The following is a 20,801-nucleotide window of genomic DNA, read 5'->3' on the forward strand; positions in this document are numbered from 1 at the left end:
TCCCTCAGGAGCCTTCAGGTACCCAGGCCCTGGCTACACTTCCAAGACTTTGGACAACAGCTGCTTTCCTCTACTAAATGAGACTTCACTGCTTATCTGACAAAAAAGACACCATCAGACATCAACTCACATGACTTTTAACTTAGAAAGCAGACCAAAGAAAGAAAAATAACCCAGACCATTTTTTAAGAAAACACTCAAAATTTTCCTTAAACCCAAGCCAGTTGATTTTCAAGCCATTTATTCTTTCTTTAAATTATGTGAATCTCATGATTGAAAATACCTCTACCCAAGTTCAAAATACTCAAACCACTTTGTTTCTCAGTGTTAAAATGAAACATTTAAACACCTTCAAAATAACTTCTGGGTTCACCATGCACAGAGAGATTTGCTGCTCCTTGAAGCACAGTCCTCACCTGAAGAGCAGAGCACTCAGTTCCTAACTGGGATAATCTTTTTGCTCTGCAGATCTGATGGGCTGCAATGAGATGCTCTTCTTGGAGAACGTGAAACAGTCACTACTTGGAGTGGAAGTTTGCAGTACAATTAGGTTTTAACCAGGCTTTGCAAGTGAAGTTTCAACATGATCAACAAATCATTATCACACACACAGTTACTGATCACATCTCTGCAGTAAATGGAAAGCAACTACCAGGGAAGCTGATTTTGATGGTTGCTCAAATATCACAGCACAGCCCTGTCCTTGAGTGCTAAAAAGGACATTGAGTTGACAGATTACAAGTGTAATTGAGACATAAACAGATCTCAAATCAAAGGAGTATTTAGAAACTAAAACTGGACCCCAGGGCAAGCAACAAATAAGGACTATAGTACAAGTGAGGAACTGCAAATTGGCAAAACCTGAAACCCAAAAATTGGCTCTGTGCAATATCCTGTATTTATTCCAAGGGAAGGTCATGCTCTCCATCTTGCTTTGAAGATCAGGCAGTGAGAGATTACCATTTTACTAGTCCTTTCCTGCAGGTTTTTAATTATCATTCCTTGCTCTCTTGCATGACATAATTTGGTTATTTCTAACTCACAAATCAGCATAAGGTAATAAAACTGTTTAAGAGATGGCACCATTGTGCCCAAGTTGTTTTGTTGTTGGCCATTATCTCACAACTAATCCTTCAACTCAAATAAAACCATAATTCATTTCCTCCTTTATTCTCCCTCCACATTAAATAGTTCTAGGCAGGTTCAACCCTGCCTCACCTCAAATGAGAAAGGTGAGGCTCTATTTTCCTGGAGCATAACTAATGTGTATATCATTTATGATGTCAGGAAAAAACTTTTAAATTATTTCCAACAGTTTTAGCTGCTTTACACAGAGATGAAAGATTCTAAGGGAAATTTAAAATAAGCAAACCCAAATAAAACAAAACAAAACTCGAAACCACAAACCAAACAAGAGCTTAATATCTTTTAGATTTCAAGTTAATAAAAGCTTCTCTACAGTAGCCATGCCAAACTTTACCCATCTGAAAATCTGACATTGTGTCTCGTATATAAAGGCTGTTCCTGATGGGGTTGAGTCATCTCTCCACTAATTGTTCTGCTCGTGTAAAAATGACTTAAATCTCAATTATGCCTCTAATGCTATGGTGAAGCAATATCCCCTTAGGACAAGAGAGGTTTCATTTCCATAAAACATAAAATGGTTTAGCATCCATTCCTCATCTGAAGTTTGATTCTGCACAGCTTTATCATGCAAACAAGCATTTCCCATGGCTCTGCCTGTGGTTCCACAGTGAAATGCAACAGCTTCTCAAGGTGTTACACCCACTTTGTGCAGGGTGAATAACTGTGTCTGGGTGCAAGGGAACAGTAAATCAAGTTGTCAGCACTTTTCATATCCTGCAGGTCCTAAACCAGAAAAACAGCACTCAGGTCTTGGGGCTCAGGCAAGGAAGGAATCCATCCTGCCCCGAAATCTGTAGCAAAGGGAAGGAGATCTGTGTTACCTTCCCCAGCTCTGTGAGCAGATCCACGGGGATGTCCCAGCCCAGACATCTCTCCTGTGTATAAAGCATTTCCAACAGGAGTGCTTGCTCAGCAGGAAAGTGAACTGCTGCAGGATGGGACCATCTGTCTGTAAACTGTGCACAGACAGGACCTGCTGCTCATGGGGCTGACAGGGTAAGGCTGCAGCTCACACCCTTCAGCAGGAGCTGCTGCTCAAGGTGACCACTGACCCTGCACAATTGAAGTTAATTGTTAGTCATCTAGAAATCAGTGTCCCAAGATTTAATCCAAAAACTATTATTCATCAGTGTTTCACCCACAGCAGGTATTTTTCATGAAGTTAAGGCTCAGGTAAACCACCTTCAGTTTTAGCATCAACCTATGCAGACTGACTGAGAATGGGATTTCCAGTCCTACTCACTGGACTTCCATCCATCCAGATCTCTTATCTGGAAACCATGGAAGCAACTTTGTTCCCAGGGTGGTCCCCACTGCTCTTGTTACCCATTTCCTGATCCCAACTCCTTTGAACAATGATCAGAACACACGTAAGTCCATCACAGTCATACACACAAAAAACCACATGGCAGGTAGAAGTCAAACTCTCTGTTTCATGATGCCTAATAATCACAGACTCACAGACTATTCTGAGTTGGAAGGGACCCAGAAGGATCATCAAGTCCAGCTCTTAAGTCAAGGGCCCACACAGGGGATTGAACCCATGACCTTGGCATTGTTACAACCAAGTTTTAACCAACTGAGCTGATCTCAGGGTGCAAACACAAATCTGACCAGGACCTCAGAGACATCACCTTTACAGAAGGAACAGCAATCACAACCATCTGTATTTCAGTAATAACCTGTGCTACAAAAAGAGTCAAGGTTAGACTGTGCTTAGCCCTGTACTTAAGTTTCCAAGTTATTTTCCCTACAAAGATAGCACAGTATTAAAGAAGTAAAGAGGTGGCCACTGGATGCAACACACAATGCCACCAACTGAAAAAAATAAACTAGCACAAGCATTTTGAGGTTGTTTTGCCTAAGAAGCAACAGGACACATCTGGAAGAAGAAAAAGACCTCCCAAACACCTCCTATCAGGTATCAATGATGTGTTTTTTAATAAAAATCCAATATCCCATTTACATCACCACCCAGTATTTACCACTTTTTCATGGCTATCAAAGCAGGAACAGTGGGAGGGAGGAGAGAGAATTTCAACAGATTTAAATTTCTCTTTGTTCATTCTTATTTTGTTCTGTATCAAAACTAGCGTGGCCAGCAGGCCCAGGGCAGTGACCCTTCCCCTGGACTCTGCCTTGGGGAGGCCACACCTTGAGTGTTGTGTTCAGTTCTGGGCCCCTCAGTTGAGGAAAGAGATTGAGGGGCTGGAGCGGGGCCAGAGAAGAGCAACGAAGCTGGAGAAGGGACTGGAGCACAAGTGCTGTGGGGAGAGGCTGAGGGAGCTGGGGGTGTTTAGCCTGGAGAAGAGGAGGCTCAGAGGTGACCTCAGCACTGTCTGGAACTGCCTGAAGGGAAGTTCTGGCCAGGTGGGGGTTGGTCTCTTCTCCCAGGCACTCAGCAATAGGACAAGGGGGCACGATGGGCTCAAGCTCTGCCAGGGGAAATTGAAGTTGGAGATCAGAAAAAAATTCTTTGCAGAGAGAGTGCTCAGGGATTGGAATGGGCTGCCCAGAGAGGGGGTGGATTCCCCATCCCTGGAGGTTTTTAAGGTGAGCTTGGCCGTGGCACTGAGTGCCATGATCTGGTAAAGGGACTGGAGTTGGACCAAGGGTTGGACTTGATGATCTTGGAGGTCTTTTCCAACCCAATCCATTCTATGATTCTGTGATACAGAGGCTTAATGTAAAAACAATTCTTCTATCTGCATGTTTGTAATACAGTCATTCCTACAGGTCTTCTGAGTGAAACAGATTGGGAAAAGAATGTAAATGCTCCATAGTAATTCAGGTTCAGAGCTGGTAATGTTGAACAGATATAAGCAATAAAAATAACCACTCTGGATACTGTTACATGACATAAATATTTCTCTTTTTCTTTTATGGAAGGTGTTATGCAAAAAATGCAGCTCAGCCCTGAGTGGAGACAATGAGTCTCCTGCATATTTGAAGACCTGCAGCACTGTATTAACTTGTTATAGGTGAGAACAATCTCAAGGGTTAGGCCTTCATTAAACATACAGACACCTCCCATGTGTTGACCACAACTCTCCTGCAAAAACGGTGTTGAAAGGAGAATTCAAATGCTGTGAGCCACAAACTGTAGCAGCACCATAACCAATGGCTGAGATTCTGTTTATCTGCAACATTTTAGCTGGTCAGAGATAAAACTTTCTGAAGAAGATTGTTAGTGCAACAACCCACAGAACTAATACCAGCAAAATGTCTTGATCTCTGGTGGCAGCAGCAACCCCAGCAGATGCCCACCCTGCCAATTCCCTGGTACCAGTGAGATTTGAGTTTGGGCCACAGTCTTTGCCTCAGTGGGTTCAGGCACAGGTTCTCACAGCTATTTGCCTGCCTACTTACACAGTTTTCAGGGAGCAGCTTCCCCAATCCCCTACCTGTACAGCACATTGGGTTGAGGAGGAGCTGCCAGGCTGGGGGGACAAACAATGCACCACGTGAGCTTTGCTTCCTTAGGAAACCAGCCCAGAGCCCACCCTCAGCCTTCTCCCTGCCTCCAGCGCAGCCACATCTTCTGTGCTGCTGATGTAACGTGAAACACAGTGCTGGAAAACAAAGGCACTATTGACTAACTTTTTTTGCAGGATTGAGATGACTACGCTGGCTTACAACAAAGATTTCAACGATTTCGACACGGAGCGCTAAGTAACAGGAACACGGCTTGGCAGTAAATCCAGAGACTACCTGTTGAAACATTAATGACAAACATCTTTTGATGTGGGCTGCTTTATGTGGTGCAAAAGCCAGCACTGTAATTATGCATTTCCTTTCTGTGAATCTAGTATTTAAAAGTAAAGTGTGGGGTGTGCACATGTGTGTGTTTGTCTCTGTGTGTGTGTGTGTGTGTGTGCCACAGGAAATTCTCTGCAGCTGAGCCTGTGATTTACCAGGGTAGCTGCACGTAGTAAATCTGCACCAGGGGAGCTCAGCCCATTCATTCATCCCGCACCAAGCAGAGGGCTAAAACAATTGCCACACTTAAGACAAATGTCAGCGTGACTCATTCCAGACAGAGTGCAAACATGTTTGCTGTCGAGTGAGTCAGAATATCACATCCTGAATTCATAAACCTTCCTATAAATAATAATTTCCGAAATTGTTGCATTTCTTTAATACAATGCAATTTTAAGTATGATGCCAGAACCATAAAGGCTTTCCTGACTACAAAGTAAATGTTTTTCCTTCTCTTCCCTTTTGCTTCTGATTACGTATATCTACCTACAGTAGTAGGTTGTCTGTGGAGCCTGAAGTGGTAATTGCATTGATTCATACTCAGGAAAATGCAAGCATGGCTCAAAATAGGTCCAAATGAGAGACATATGCACCCCTCACAAAAAAATAGAGGAAAAAAAAAGGAGATAACTAAATACAAGCAGTAGGACCTTTCACTTACTGTATCTGCTTTCTAAATCAGCACTTCTTTGATGCTGTCATTCTGACAGGCTTTAGTGTGTTTAGCATTCAAAGGAAGGTCAGGCTGGCATGGGACACAGACCAGCTGAGAAAAGGGGTGAGAAATGCTGGAGAAATGGTGAGAGAGGCTGGGGCAGCGTTCTGTGTGAGCACACACAGCAGCAGCACAGCGAGCTCAGCCCGGCACAGCGCGCGGCCACCGCTCCTCCCCGGCAATGCCAACATACCTGGGAACGAAATTAATGCGCTGTAATAATTGCCAGTGATTACCCGTGACTGCCTCTAATTCAGAAGTTATGCAAGTGTCTTTTGGAACTGGGCTGAACTCGAGGATGTGACCAAATTTATTCATGAGAGCGCTGATAAAGGTTGTGACACCTTTGTAAGCAAGGAGGGTTTGGTTCAGGTTGTGGGGGGGTGTTTCTAACTTGATTTTCAGTTGGCAATTTATTTTCATCACATATAAACCTTCTCACATCAAGGCAATCTTGCTTTCTGCTAATTGTTTCGTGGAATAACCACTCAGAAGTTCATTTCTGTTATCTTTCTCAAGTAAAATAAAAGGTCTTTTAGAAAAATGGTATTGCTAAAACAATGAAATTCTCCTGGGAATGACTTGGTTATGGAAATGAAGTGACAGTCTCTTTTATCTCGCCAAGCAGCAAGTCTGCATTTATAAAAGGCATTCTGTGCACGAAGTACAGTGAGTGGGAGGACATGAAAATGCTATTTTTAAACCAGATTTCAGCGTTCCTCCCATACAGATTTCCTGGAATAATAACAGCAACAACAATAATGATAATTAATAATGCCAAAAAAAGGAGTATCATCTTAAAGGTGAGTGGCATGTGAGAAAACAAATTGTAGTTAAGGACTTGTAAGATTTAGGGACAAACGTAGAGTTCTTTCGAATACACTGGCATTGTGCCAGGAATTCACAGGATATGAGGTTTTCTCTCTTAATTTTGTAGTGGGTTTTTTCCCCAAAAAATTAACATTATGTGCAACATATGCTGCATCTCTACTATTTGTTTTCTTGCAGCAATTGTTATTTTCAGAAACATCACTGAACGAGAAGTTAACTGGGGAGCTGATGCCATCGCTATGCTGGGGTAAGTGACCACGACAGCTTTTAGACCTGGGGAAGAAAGCGAATTTTGAGAAAATCCAGGGCCAAGAAATGTGTTCAAATGCACCAAGAACAAGTGTGGGATACAGACCAGACTTTCACCCAAAGCTTAAAAAAAAAAAAAGACACTGGAAAGATCCTTTGCTGCTTTGTTGACCTTTGGACCTGTCTCTCAGCTCACTCACAGAGGAAATACATTGAATTAACACATAAAAAGTGTGGGTCAAATTCTTCCTACCAGGAATACACTGTCTCCAGTAAACTTGGGAGTGTAATTATTTAGCCCCGATTACGAGGAGATTGTTATTCAATTGTGCGATCATCCACCAGTGGTAATTAGAAGAAGCATTTCACACCTAATAACAATTCAGGAGAACGAGCAGGCAGTGCCCAAATGCAGGGGAGGCAAAGGCACACCGAGGTGACGCGGGAAACCCACTGGTGTGATCGCACCTGGACTAACCCACTGCTGGAAAATCCCAATTCACACGGAATTAGAGCGAGCTGGAGGAGCCACACATGCAGCCTCGCCCTCTCTGTCACTCGGTGTTTTGGGGACTATATGCTTATTAATTGATAATGTTATTAATCGATATACCTATCATAGAATTTGCTTAGTAGTTATTATAAAATTCACTGTATAACATCCAGCAAAACTCACGAGGTACAGGCCTGTCCTTGAAGATGCCACACCAAGAGGCCCCAGAGCCTCTTGGACTAATTAAAACAGCCAGGATACTCTATGAAACGAAGATAAATCAGAAAACATGTCAAAAGAACAAGATAAGTAGAGAAATTCACCAATTAGACCAGCTACAGTTGCCAGCAAGTCTGGTGTGAAGCAGTTTTGAGCAAAAGGTAAAAAGTTCAGGAGAGGAAGACCACTGACTTCATCCCCAAAGACCACCAGAGCCCCCTGCCCCAAATTACCAGGAGGAACAGCACAGGCGCAGGAAGGAGTGGCACGGGGCAGAGAAAATGGAAATCACTTCTTGAAACTCATTATAATAACCCTGCCCTCTCTAAGAAAACAATGTTTATGTACAAAGAAATAATAAATATGTATAACATACTTGCATATAAACCAGTTGTTAACTCGACCAGGTGTGCATGTTTTTGGAGGAACTATCCCCCGTGCCCCTGAGCCCAGAATAAACGTACCTCTCTATAACCTCACTGGATAGAGAGTCTTCATTCCACACAACATGGGCAGCTCTAACACAGAAACACAGCGGAGTCTGGCACAGACTCATGTTTGGAACTCAGGAGCACCTCCCAGCGTGTGTGCCTGCACACAAACCCCCTGCACCCACAGCCTGCTCACCCCCATCTTGTGCTGCTGCCATGGGGCACCAATCTTGTCCAAGTCATCCAGGGTTTTAGTCCAAAACCCTCATAAAACGTTGAGGAACAAGCACCCTTGGGCATGTCCAAGTCCTCCATGGTTTTAGTCCAAAACCCTCATAAAACATTGAGGAACAAGCACCCTTGGGCATGTCCAAGTCCTCCATGGTTTTAGTCCAAAACCCTCATAAAACATTGAGGAACAAGCACCCTTGGGCATGTCCAAGTCCTCCATGGTTTTAGTCAATGCAAAACCCTCATAGAACGTTGAGGAACAAGCACCCTTGGGCATGTCCAAGTCCTCCATGGTTTTAGTCCAATGCAAAACCCTCATAAAACGCTGAGGAACAAGCACTCTTGGGCATGTCCAAGTCCTCCATGGTTTTAGTCCAAACCCCTCATAAAACATTGAGGAACAAGAACCCTTGGGCATGTCCAAGTCCTCCATGGTTTTAGTCCAATGCAAAACCCTCATAAAACGTTGAGGAACAAGCACCCTTGGGCGTGTCCAAGTCCTCCATGGTTTTAGTCCAAAACCCTCATAAAACATGGAGGAACAAGCACCCTTGGGCATGTCCAAGTCCTCCATGGTTTTAGTCCAAAACCCTCATAAAACGTTGAGGAACAAGCACCCTTGGGCATGTCCAAGTCCTCCATGGTTTTAGTCCAAAACCCTCATAAAACATGGAGGAACAAGCACCCTTGGGCATGTCCAAGTCCTCCATGGTTTTAGTCAATGCAAAACCCTCATAGAACGTTGAGGAACAAGCACCCTTGGGCATGTCCAAGTCCTCCATGGTTTTAGTCCAATGCAAAACCCTCATAAAACGCTGAGGAACAAGCACTCTTGGGCATGTCCAAGTCCTCCATGGTTTTAGTCCAATGCAAAACCCTCATAAAACGTTGAGGAACAAGCACCCTTGGGCATGTCCAAGTCCTCCATGGTTTTAGTCCAAAACCCTCATAAAACATGGAGGAACAAGCACCCTTGGGCGTGCTACCCACCCAGTGAAAAATCAGCCACCTAATGCTCAGGTGTGGCCTCTTTCCCAAAGCCATCATTTAAGGACCATTCAGCCCATCCTTGAAGGCACTTCCACTCTCTCACTCTCCTACAAGACAAATTTTCATGTCATTAACCTTTATTTGCCTTTTATACAGTAAAATGTAAGTCTATTAAAATATACAGTTCCAATTTGATATTCTGATCACCTCCATCTGCTTAATGGGAAACGTAACGTGGGAAAGAGAGAAAAAATATATGTAGGAGCAGAGTAAGTTCACGCTGTTTTCCTTTTTTGTCCATTACTTGCTGCCAAACATGCTGCTGGTCACTTGCCTCGCTCGCTGCCAGCAAGTGCTCAGCTGGGCACGTCACCAATATTTAACCCTCAATAAAATTAAATTGCAATAAGGCTTTGCACTCGTTTAGGGTTTTACATACCACAAACACTGTGTAAAAAAAAAAAAAAATTAACTGCTCACTCTGTAACATCCCTGCAAGGTAAGTTGAGTTTTATTATTCATACCTTATGCAAAGGGGAATTTCACTGGAGATGGGATAATTGACCTGCCCAAAGCTATGCAACACAGGTGCTCCTGTTTCCTGGTTCTCTCCTTATGCCAATAGCCCAGTTGCAGCCTTTCCTGAATTTCGGAAAGAGTTAGAGTTCTGCCTGGATTTTCTGCCTCTTTCAGCTGCTGAAGGAAATGAAGGAGCAGGTCTCTGGACCCAGGGCTATGAGTGGTCCATGGGTGGTGTAAGAGTGGTCCCTGCCTGCACTGCACTCCCATTTCCACCTCCCTGTGGGAAGCAAGGATTAGCTGCAGGGAATAATTTGGTCTTACATTACATTACAAGCCCTTTTCACAAAAGACAACCAAGTTTTAGCTTCTGCAAATGACTCCTTGTACTGCAAGAAGGACAGCAGAGAACTCAGCAGTGCACATGCACCACTCACTGCTCCTCGTACTATCCCTCTAATCCCCTCCACTGCAAAAAAGGGTAAGACTGAACAAATAAAGGTTTCATCCAGGATAAACTGCCTGCTCCTGTGGGCTGCAGCCATCCCTGCCAATTGTCACAAGTCAGAAAAGGTCACACTGGGCTTGCTTGCAGCCATCCCTGGAGCATCAGATGGACCTAAACTTTCCAGCCATTTCTTGAGGTGAAAACCTTCATGTCACAGGCTGGACAACAGAGTAATGTAGTCAGAGATTCTGTTACAACACCAGCTGTTCATCCTGCACCACTGCCAACAGCCACAGTGTAGGTGGGACCCAACCACACCTACTGCACAGAAATCAAAGCTTTTCTACCTGTAAAAGATCTGTACACTTATGTGCAGTAACACAATTGAAGCAGAAACCTTAACCTCTAGCACTGTGGATGCAATTATCCTGGTTACAAAGAGGGCTTCTACTGGCAAAGCTCATCCCAGTTCACAGATGAAGAAAGCCCTACCTTTGATTAAAGCAGTTAGACTGGAAAAGCACTTCAACACGTTGATCAGCTTCGGAGCTAAGACAAGGCTTAAGTACAGGAGTTTATCTCACCCAACCGCTCACTTTTAACCACGTTTGGTTGGGTCAGGGCCAACTCAGTGTAACCAGATCCTCAGCCCCAGCTGCAGGTTTTGATTGCCTTGAACTGCCAGCTCATGCCAAAGCCTCTTTAGCTATCCCACCTAAGAGCACCGTCAGCTCTGCAGATCCGCGGATGAGCTCCACAGTTTAAGTGGATTAGCTGGGCTGACCAGCCCTGCTGCATCCAGTTCTCATGGCTCGAGCTTCGGTCAGCAATGATCTTCCCTTCAGCTGCTCCACGAGGGTTTGCTGCAGAGCACAGAGCTGGGCTAAGGACACACTCTTGGAGAACAACGAGCTTGGTGGGTACCCCAAGATGCCCAGGGAGTCAGTGGTGTTTGAGAAGATCACCCCCTCCCACACCCTCTCTGGCACCAGAGTTTAGGGTTGGCTTTCCACTACAACGCGCAGCCTGGATGAAAAATATCAGCCTCACACACCACAACACTGCCTTGCCACGACTTCTGATGCAAAATCCTCAGCAGTGGCACAGAGCAGAGCAGTGCACAAACTACCACAGTAACAGAATGCCTCCTGATACCACCCATCTGAGCCTGAGAGGAACAGCCTCTGCTGTGTCTTAGCAGCTACAAACCTCGGGTTCCAGCAAACCTCAGAATTTCCCAGGTACACCATACCCTTCTCTCAGCCACTCCTCCCAAAGGCAGCAGGCAGAAGTGCCACGGAACATAATCAGGGTGAAGTTGCAACAGTGTGGGGGAATGTGGCAATTCATGGAAAATGCCGTCGACCAAAAGGCAATTAGCAGCGAGTCTAAATGCAGCAGCAGAAGGGAGTGGTTTCCTAAAACAACAAGCCTTGTTAAAAAAAAAATAAATAAAAGAAAAAAACAAACTTGCTTTCCTCAAAAAAGCAGCATTCTCAAGAGACTGAAAGCATGTGAAGAAAATACTTCTGCGAAGCTTTCTGTAAAGATTATTCTTTACAGACACATTTGGCAGCTGTTTCTGCTCTGTCTCCTAATGCTATTGAGTATAACTATGTTAAGTCAATAAGCAAAGCCACTCAAAGGGGTTTTTTTCTGAGGTTTTCTAGGCCAAGAGAGGAAGCAGAGCGATAGGAAAGTTTTCAGAAGTGGGAGTTGTGCCTGCCTTGCTTCTAATTGTAGTGAAACTGTCAACCCCTGCGTTGTGTTTCAAGCCTTTACACTTCAAATCATTCCCTCTGTGCTTTGAATTGCTATCCTTTTAAGCTAACTACTTCTAAAAGTGCTGTTTAAGAAATGACATCTTCAACCACATTTAACATTGAGAATTTGCAAAGTCTCATTGGGTCCCTGCAAAAGTGCAATTTTTTTTTATAGTACTTTGACAGCCAATCTCTTGGAAAATATTTGTGCAGAAATTTAGTTTAAATTACTTCATATTAAAACATTCAAGAGAAAACATGGCTTTTGCTGTAAGTTAACAATAATTATGTTCTTTTTACCTTAAAAACCCCTCAACATTCAAGCAGTAAAAAGCACCAAGACCAATTAGCAACCTTCCAACCTAAAATCCTACCAATGTGCAGGCATGTGTTAATCGTATTTCAGAATGAGCTCCAAACGCACGTAGCTTAAAGAAAAAAGGACTCGGCTGACTTGCTCTCTCCCCTGTAAACTGCCAAAAGAGAAAGCCAGTCCATGTACTATACAGGCAAGACATTCTCTGCCTCTGAGCTCTGAGAATCACCCCATCAGTGCCAAAATGGTAAATTCATAGATAAGTCAATGTGCTAAATTTCTCTTCAGTGCCCAAACAAACCCAATCAAGTAAGGAGAGAGATACCTGCCAAACTGCAGGGAGCTGAGGGAGCCTTGCACTTCCCAGGCATCCCTGCACACATTTGAATTTCAGAGTAATTAGGAGGCCATGCTCCTTTCATTCTGTCATGAAACAAAGATTGCTTCAGCTTTAATGATTTTAAAATATGGAAGTTTGTTTTGGTAAAGTCAGGTTAAGTAATGCTCAGGTTTATTTACTCTTTGTTGGTCAGTGTGGTAAAACCAACTCAGGGTAAAGGTTTACTGCTAAATACTCAGGGAGATAGAAAATAGGCAAGTGAACAGCTCAGAATGTGCAGGTCCAGAGTCAGCTCAGCCAGGAGCTGTTTTCTACGTAGTGTGACAGTGCCCAGCACAAGGAAGCCCCAAGAATGACTCCAGTTTCCAAGTAATACTTTCACCAAGCAGAAAATTATACTGTACCTTGTGGGGCTGAGCAACTTTGAAGTATTATCTCGAGGTCTGCCAAAGCTCGAGGTGTTCCAGATGCCAGGTTTCAATTTAAGCTCATTTATTTTTCATATCCTTCTCCCAGACTCTCATCTCCCCGGTTTAAAGGAGGACAGCACACTACTTAACCCTGAGAAAAAGCTCCTACTGTTGCTCAGGAATGACTCCCCTCCACAGCATTTGGAGATCACATTAATCACCTTGCAAGAAAGTCCCAGCCCACTCTTTGATCCCTGCAGGATGGACGCTTGGCTGGGCCAAGCTGAGGTGCTCCAAACCAGCTCCCAGGTTAGCACTGGTTATCCCTGCACTTGGGAGGGAGGGGTGTGTGGCCTTCCCTCTGCACTGTGCTCATCACCATTTCTCCATGGATATGATTCCTCTGCACTCTGCTCATCCATAGATACGATTCCTACTCATCTCTTCCCAGACTAACAAAAAAAAAGCCTTAACCAGACCAGAGCAATGCTTGAAAAGAGCCTTCTACTCCAAAATCCAGCACCAGTGAGAAATGCAGCCATGTCACGTGCAAAACAGCTGAGCTACCACAAACAACACCCAGCAACCCTTTTAAAAAACCAGACAGTGCCCAGCCCAATTCTAATTTCCCAGGGGAAAGGCTGCCCTCTGCTTACCTCCTCCAACATCCCTTGTCTGCCACAGCAGTCCAGCAAACGTTGCCATCTAATCATTCCCACAGTACACAAATCCCTTCCTGCCTTGGCACAAGGTGAGTACAAAGTTTTTGCTAATCTTGCAATTATATTAATTCCCCCGGCCACGTCATGTGAATCATCCCTGTTTCCAAGCATCAAAGAGTTAATGGAAGAAAGAACCACCCCAGCATGTGCTTCATGCAAGGGTAAGAGGACTGGCCAGCTACCAAAGCAGATTGTTAAACACTGCAATGAGCTCCTGAGTTTTTTCCCTCGAGTGCCATAAACGTAAGGATTCAACGTAGACATAAATGTAAACCTAGACCACATCTGCTGATAAAGCAAAGTCTTTGTACTTGCACAACTGCCACTAACTGTGCACAAAATACTGAAATTTCATGAATCCTCCTGCATTCAAAAGCTGACCTGCAGTCTGCCCAAGGCAGCCAATGTGAACTGCATGCTCAGCAGAATTGCACATGAAAGACAGAGGGGAAACAGATTATACTATAACACAAGATCAGACTGCTAGGAAAGTAAATCATTGGTGCAACTGTTAAATGCTCAGAGTGTTTTGGGCACACTTTACCACACCAGATTTAAACTTGTCTGTTGTGGTTCTCCTCTGAAAGGCAGCGCTAAGTGAGGTTTGTTTTGTTTGCCCCTTCCATCACAGGCACAAACAAAACCAGTGCCTTCAGGACTCTGCCATACTCCACTATTGAACTTTTATTTTGAATTAATTGAGGCTACTCTGCTGTTTGAAGATTTTTACCCTCCCACAACTGCATCAATAGCTTGGAGCAGAGTATATGTGCATATGCACATCATTTCTTCCCAAAATCTCTCGGCAAACTTCAGCTGTAGATCAGCATTTACACTTCTCAGAAGATAACCAAATTCTGATATAGTATTTTACCTCTAAGTTATTTACTCACAAGATACTCCTACCTTATGTGCATACCTATCAGTCATGGGCTGTACTTTAGTAGAGTTCCCTTAGTTAACTATTACCAAATCACTTCAGTATTTCTCCGTTGCCAATCAGGTATAAGCAGCTTGGACTGACCTAACAGGACTCCACCTCTAGAAAGTTTCATTTTGAATGGCATAAATGACCTTGGGTCAGCTTATTTACTTGTTGGTTCATGATCTGTGACCTCCCCCGAGGAAGGAACTCAAGGAACTCCCCAGTCCCAAATCCATCTGTCTCCTGTTTTAGATACCTTCCCATTTCAAGTCTACCATAACTGACCTATAGGCTTGATATCCACCCTGGGATGAGACCAGTGATAATTTCTACAGTTTGTATTAACACTATTATTTACATTATCCTTATTAACAAAATATTTTAATTTACACTGTTAGTAAATTCAATTTTGACATCTATATTGACAGAAATATGCCTATGAATAGACATTTACTTTCACATGCTGGGCCTGGAGACACAAAACAAGAAATGTATTTCATAGTTGTCCCCATAGTTTCTATACCTAATACTCCAACCTCGAGTTTAGCAGAAGTTGGTGGTAACCCAGGGGTTTTTTAGTTATATATATATATACTAGTAGACCTTTCTAGTTCATTGACAGTTTAAATAAAAAAAAAAAGCTTATGATAAAATTCAGACTCAGATTTCAAAGTGTTGCAAGGTCCACAGCAGATCGTGCTCAGAGTACTTTGTACAAAAGCATCAATCAAGAATTTCGTGTGCTTCCCTTGGGATTGCTTAATTTTGTGATTCCTGTGGAGGGTCACCTCTAACAACACCACCACCACAAAAGCCACTCTGCAACAGAAATGGAAAAGCTAAGGCTGGATCTCTGGGCTGAGAGCACAGTGCTTTTGCACAGGAATTGCACACACCCCATCTACTGGCTTTTTGGGAGACTGAGAATTTTCACAGTGGCACGGCAAGATTCCCTTGCATTGGGGTGATTTACTGAGCAATCCCTGTGAGGTCAGTGCTTGATGCATATACAGGACACAGACACCTATTCCAGGTGAGCCACAAAGCAATCCAGAACTGGCAAAACTGTTCAGAGCCTACAGTGGCAGAAATACAAGTCATAGGCTAAAAAAGGCAACCCAGATCATCGCAGCATCTTGTGCATTGCAACAGAAACCCAGTAGGAGAATCAGAGAAGATATTCCAGCTGCCAAAGGTGTTGGTGTGCTGTGTGCCTGCTGTGAGGCTGCCCTGCTGCCCTGAGAGCAGGGGGAACATCCAGCAGAGCAGATAATGCAGCAGAGGCACCCACAGCAGTCCGTGTTGCTGTTGTGCCACCACTGCAGCACTCAGGATGCACAGCCACTGTGACTTTTAATTCAAGAAGGCTGCACACCACATCATTAGAAAAAAATCACAGCAAACTTCAGTCACCAAATCTAAAAGGGAACTCAGGTTCTGCTCTGTCAATCAGGATGTTTGATCGTGGCAAATCACAGAATCTGCTCGGCTCTGCTGAAAGCTTCCCAAAGCCACTGCCATCTTCCACTCCTCTAGTACTCCAGTGCTTTTATAGTAGATGGCACAAGTACTGAGATTAAATCCAGTCCTAACAGCAGCTGAGAACACTCATAGTTGTGCCACTGGAGTGACAAATAGTGGCACTTCTTTTCCAACCAATTAGTAAAGTTAATAAACCCCCACTGATACCAGCCAGAGTTTGGCTGTTCATTTATAACTCCACAATTGCAGGCAAGGGCTCAGAGAAGGGCCAGAAACAACAGGTAGGCTGTTATTGGCAGCTGAAATATACAGTGGTCCATGATATGGATTTGGTGGATTCCCAACACCCTTTCACTTTCCACCCTGGATTTCAAATGAGTTTCTTTAGGAAGCATTTGGTACTATTATGTCAGGGCTTTGCCATACAGATGCATAACAGATACTATTTCTAGCAAAGGCTGAAATCACAGAACTTTTATTTGCATACAGGGCCAGAGATGCTTTGAAAACAGACTTTTCAGTTATCTATGAGGTTTGGAGGAACTCAGTGTTGCAGAAAGAAAATGATGTTTTCCTTCATTTGCTACTTGTCCTCATCATAGACCAAAGTCTGCTCTTGCATCCAGCGAGACTTCAGTGCAGTGGCCTGGGGTCAGAGTGATGTAATGCCTTAAATGTCCACTTTTCAAACAACAGATGAACCTTAATTTTAAAATGCTGTCTTTCCTCAGAGAATTTTAAACCAACCCTTTGGTAAGAGGCTGCTGCTGACCCCTTCTTTCCATTTTCTGTGCCAAAGTTGTGAAGGGATAGTACTGTTTAAAAATGTTCATCAGCCAAGGAGAGCACAGCAATGCAAAACTGGTTATTGGTGTTTCGTCAGTACCAGCAAAGGTGTGTCTGCACCAAGCTGTGAAAACTGTCAGCAGCTCAAAGCAATTTAGATCTTCACCTGTTTGTGTGCCAGGCAGTCTTGAAGAGCTGCAGATCTCTCTCTTCTAAGCACTAATATCTCAGTAACTTCAGCTAAATAAACTCTCCAAATTAAAACAGCATATCCATCATTTTCTAGGAATACACCACAGTCTGGATGACACCGTATTCCAGCGCTTGGTTTCTTCTGGACCTGGAGGCATCCTAGAGGTCTTAAAATTCAGCCCTTCTGCAGCTCCAACTGGAGCTGGCCCAAGCGTTCAGCGCTGGCTCCACACCCACTGCAGTGCCAGAGCATTTCAGAAACGAAGCCAACAGCTGGGGAGGTGTTTTTAGGAACCCTCTGCAGAAGGCACCTCTGCCAACAAGGTTCAATGAGGTTTCTGCTGCTGACTTGAGAAGACAGATTGAATGTCAAGTGGTACATTTCTCTTCTTTGAACATTGAACTTCCTTGCAAATAACATCTAATAGGGCAGATTACTGTTTTAATACTAATCGAAACTGAGCAGAAGACCTTGGATTATTTGGCTGGTTTACCTTGAAACCTTTTCCTGTTTCAGTTTCCATGGAAAATACATCAAAACAGTATCCCTACAAATGGAGAGCCTATAAAATAACCATTGAAGGAGGTGAGGAAAACTACATTTAAAACTGAGTTATGGATAACAACGCCAGAAACCTCCCAGACCAACTTAAGAATCTTCTCCACAATTTTTACAAGAGTTAATAGGAAAATAAAACTTAGGGAACCATGCTACATAAAAACATTTGGATCCTGAGATGAGCTCAGTTGGTTAAAACTTGGTTGTAATAATGCCAAGGTCATGGGTTCAATCCCCTGTGTGGGCCATTGACTTAAGAGTTGGACTCGAAGATCCTTGTGGGTCCCTTCCAGCTCAGAATGGTCTGGGATTCTGAGATTTGAAAATTCTATTCCTTATCTACAAAAGGCAATTTCTTCTCAGTTGCCATCATGGTTAATTTGTTTAGGGACTAAAGTGGCTGGTAAACCAGCTTAAAAAAAAAAAGGAACAATACTGGCATTTTAAGCACTGTCTCTAAGAGAAGATAAACAGCAATAGTCAAATAATAAGCGGCCAGCTCTTTCTCCATGTCTATTTGAAGGGATGATGGCTGGGAACTACCTGGATCAAGGCTATCAACCCTTTTAAATACAGAAATACTGCCATGATTTCAAGGCAGAACAAATATTTCTGTCTGCACACTTTTTAAAAAACATGAACAGTAACTACAGAACAGAACATAGATGCCTGTTAACAAAGCCAACAACAATTACTGCTATGTCTAAGAATCAACAAAAAACCACCAGTGTATTCCAAAGGCATTCGCTCACAAAGCAAACTCACTCCACGCAAGCCCAAGCACAGAAACGTGATAGTATCTGATGATTTATGTTCTCTCAGCAGGTTGTACTGGGTCCTCCAGATTCCAGGCTTGCCTTTGAGAGCAATTAAGTTTCTAGCACTTCTGGGAGCGACAAAAGCTCTCGCTGTGAAAACCTGCACTGGCGCTGAGTCTGCAGCTTGGCAGAGTGAAACAACAGCACCAGGAGGGGTGTGAACTTCTCCCATTTAACTCATCTGGGAGCTTTAGTGTGTGAAGGGCCACCTTTAAAGTTTAAACCTATTTCCAAATCATGTCTTTGTCCAGTGCCCAAACAGCCAATTGCTGCTGTGATTTGAAGAATATTTCCAAAGCCCCTCTCAGCCTGTCAAAAAAAAAATTAAAAAAATCCCTTTTCTCTCCAGCTTGCACATGGGAAATTCTACAAATTCAGCTTATGTGAACTATTCCAGTTGCTCAGCAAGGCAGAGTACCCCGACTTACATAACAGCATGTCCAGCACCCAGGAGGAACCCTAAGTCCTGCTGTGCTCTGCACTGATCAAACACTCGTTCCGTGGAGTTTACACCTTGCACAGAGTAAACTGTACCTAAGGGATGATAAGGGCAAGAAGCACATGTAGAGCAGTGAGCAACAGGCATTTCACACAGCTCGTGTGTGAGTGCTGCCTCTTGAATTATTATAGTACAGGAATGCTGCCTGATCAAAAAATAGATCTGTGATACGTCCCTGGCTGAATAAACCAAACAAAATAGCAGCAAAGCCAAACTATGGAACACCCCAGCAACAAAAGCCCTAACACTGTTCAAACAACACACTCTCTGGACAGGGCACAACATCTTTTACCTCCTCAAGCAAATAAAAAGCCAAAGCCATTTGCCATCACTGTTCTTATTCTACCCATACTAGAGAGAGGAATGGTCGTGTGAAGCTAAAGCAACAGTGGCAGGACACTGTGCAGGTGAGTTAACTTCAAAGAGTGTCATTTTCAGAATTATTTAACCCTGGTTATGAGAGTTAATCCAGCTCTGTTTTCTTGCTGACAACATCTGTGGTTTCACAGCCATATTTTTTTGTACCTCCCACTCGCCTGTTACAATGCAAGGACTTACAAATACAGGGAAATGGTTTATCGTGGAGATCTGCTAAAAAAATGACCAACCATGATTTTCTATCAGATTTAGAAGAAAACTTCCCCTCCCACCTCCTTCACTTAAAGCTACAATCATTTTTAAGAACCAGAGGTAAGCACTTTTGGAGAGAGAAACGTGCTTAAAGACCCGTAATGGCAGAAGGATAAGATGCTTTCATGTCCTTTAAGCCCTCTTTAAAGTGCTTAACATCTCAGGACAGAAAGTACTGAGCAACTGTGAACTTGGTCACAATTCATTACATGTACAAACACATACAGACATGTCAAAAATGTTAAGCCAAGAACTAAAAGGCAATAAAATACCTTCATCCTCCTTCTTAATTTTGTGATCACACAGGGGTTTTTTCCACAGGAAATGTTGCCATTCATGGTATAGTAGGGCTGGTATTACTGAATAAGCAATACTCAGTAGTTTGCTTCATTCTCACTATTAAAAAGGGCTCTAAACACTCTGCTTTAAAGACAGAACAACTATTTCCTTACAGGTTATTTTCTGGCTGTCACCACATTACCTAACTGCCTGATCTACTAAAATTAGCACATGTTCACAACGCCCCTGTGAGAAGGTTTTTTTTCCCCCCAACGCAGAGACAGAACTGAGACTCAGAGAGACTGAGCCTGTGGACAAAGGTCCTTTCCAAACCCTTCTATGCTGCTTGATGAGGTTTTCCTCCCACACATGTGCTGAGCACCAGCTGCCCCTCTTCCTGTGCTGACTGTCTCCCTTCAGAAGTGCGAGCAGCCTGGTGGAAAAGCGTTTTGAAATCCGTTATGGTGAAAATAAACGGGAGCAGCTACAAACTACACTTTACACTCTTCTGTGCTAACCCAGAGTTTGCCTCCAACCAGTTGGGGAGCACTCACTGAAGAGGGTCCTTTCCAAGAGGAGGTGCAGTGAGGCACGTGGGAAGCCCAAAAGAGGACATCTGCACGTAGCTACAGGTCAAAGCCATTGCCAGGGCTGAAACTTTTAAATGCAGACACATTTCTTTTACTTGAGGAACTGAGATAACTGCAAGCTATCAAGGATCTCATGTGAACCAAAGCTCACCCAATTTGCATTCACAGACTCACGCTGGTAGCACAGGGACAGCAAGATTAAGGTGTGCAAACAGGTGGGAAAAGATGCATTCACACAAAGTACCACTGCCAGGAAGACACTTGTTGCATCTGCTTGTTGGAGGCTGTTTCTGCACCACTGAGCTGCTTGAACAAGCTGTATGAATGCTCCTCATCCACTTCATGTGTGAAGTCAGACACTTTGAACAGACTGAGCAGCAGTTTAAGCTAAACTGTGTTTTCACACCAGGGTTTTTGCACTGATGCAGAGGGACAGCACCCACATAATTCAGTCTGCTG

General features: G+C 43.6%; 1 protein-coding gene across 9 annotated transcripts in view; it reads right to left on the minus strand.

Annotated features, from left to right (window-relative positions):
• The window catches only part of ATXN1 (ataxin 1), a 221,830-nt gene that overhangs the window by 93,037 nt on the left and 107,992 nt on the right, over nt 1-20,801 (minus strand). The window contains exon 1 of one of the 9 annotated variants that reach the window (XM_071553221.1): nt 13,517-13,599. The exons of the other annotated variants lie outside the window; for them this stretch is intronic. The gene's annotated coding sequence lies outside the window, so the exon portion shown is untranslated. Of the gene's footprint in view, nt 1-13,516; nt 13,600-20,801 lie in introns of those variants that run through there. 9 annotated transcript variants of the gene reach the window in all.

This window comes from Pithys albifrons, chromosome 4, assembly GCF_047495875.1.
Source record: "Pithys albifrons albifrons isolate INPA30051 chromosome 4, PitAlb_v1, whole genome shotgun sequence".
Lineage (NCBI taxonomy): Eukaryota > Metazoa > Chordata > Aves > Passeriformes > Thamnophilidae > Pithys > Pithys albifrons.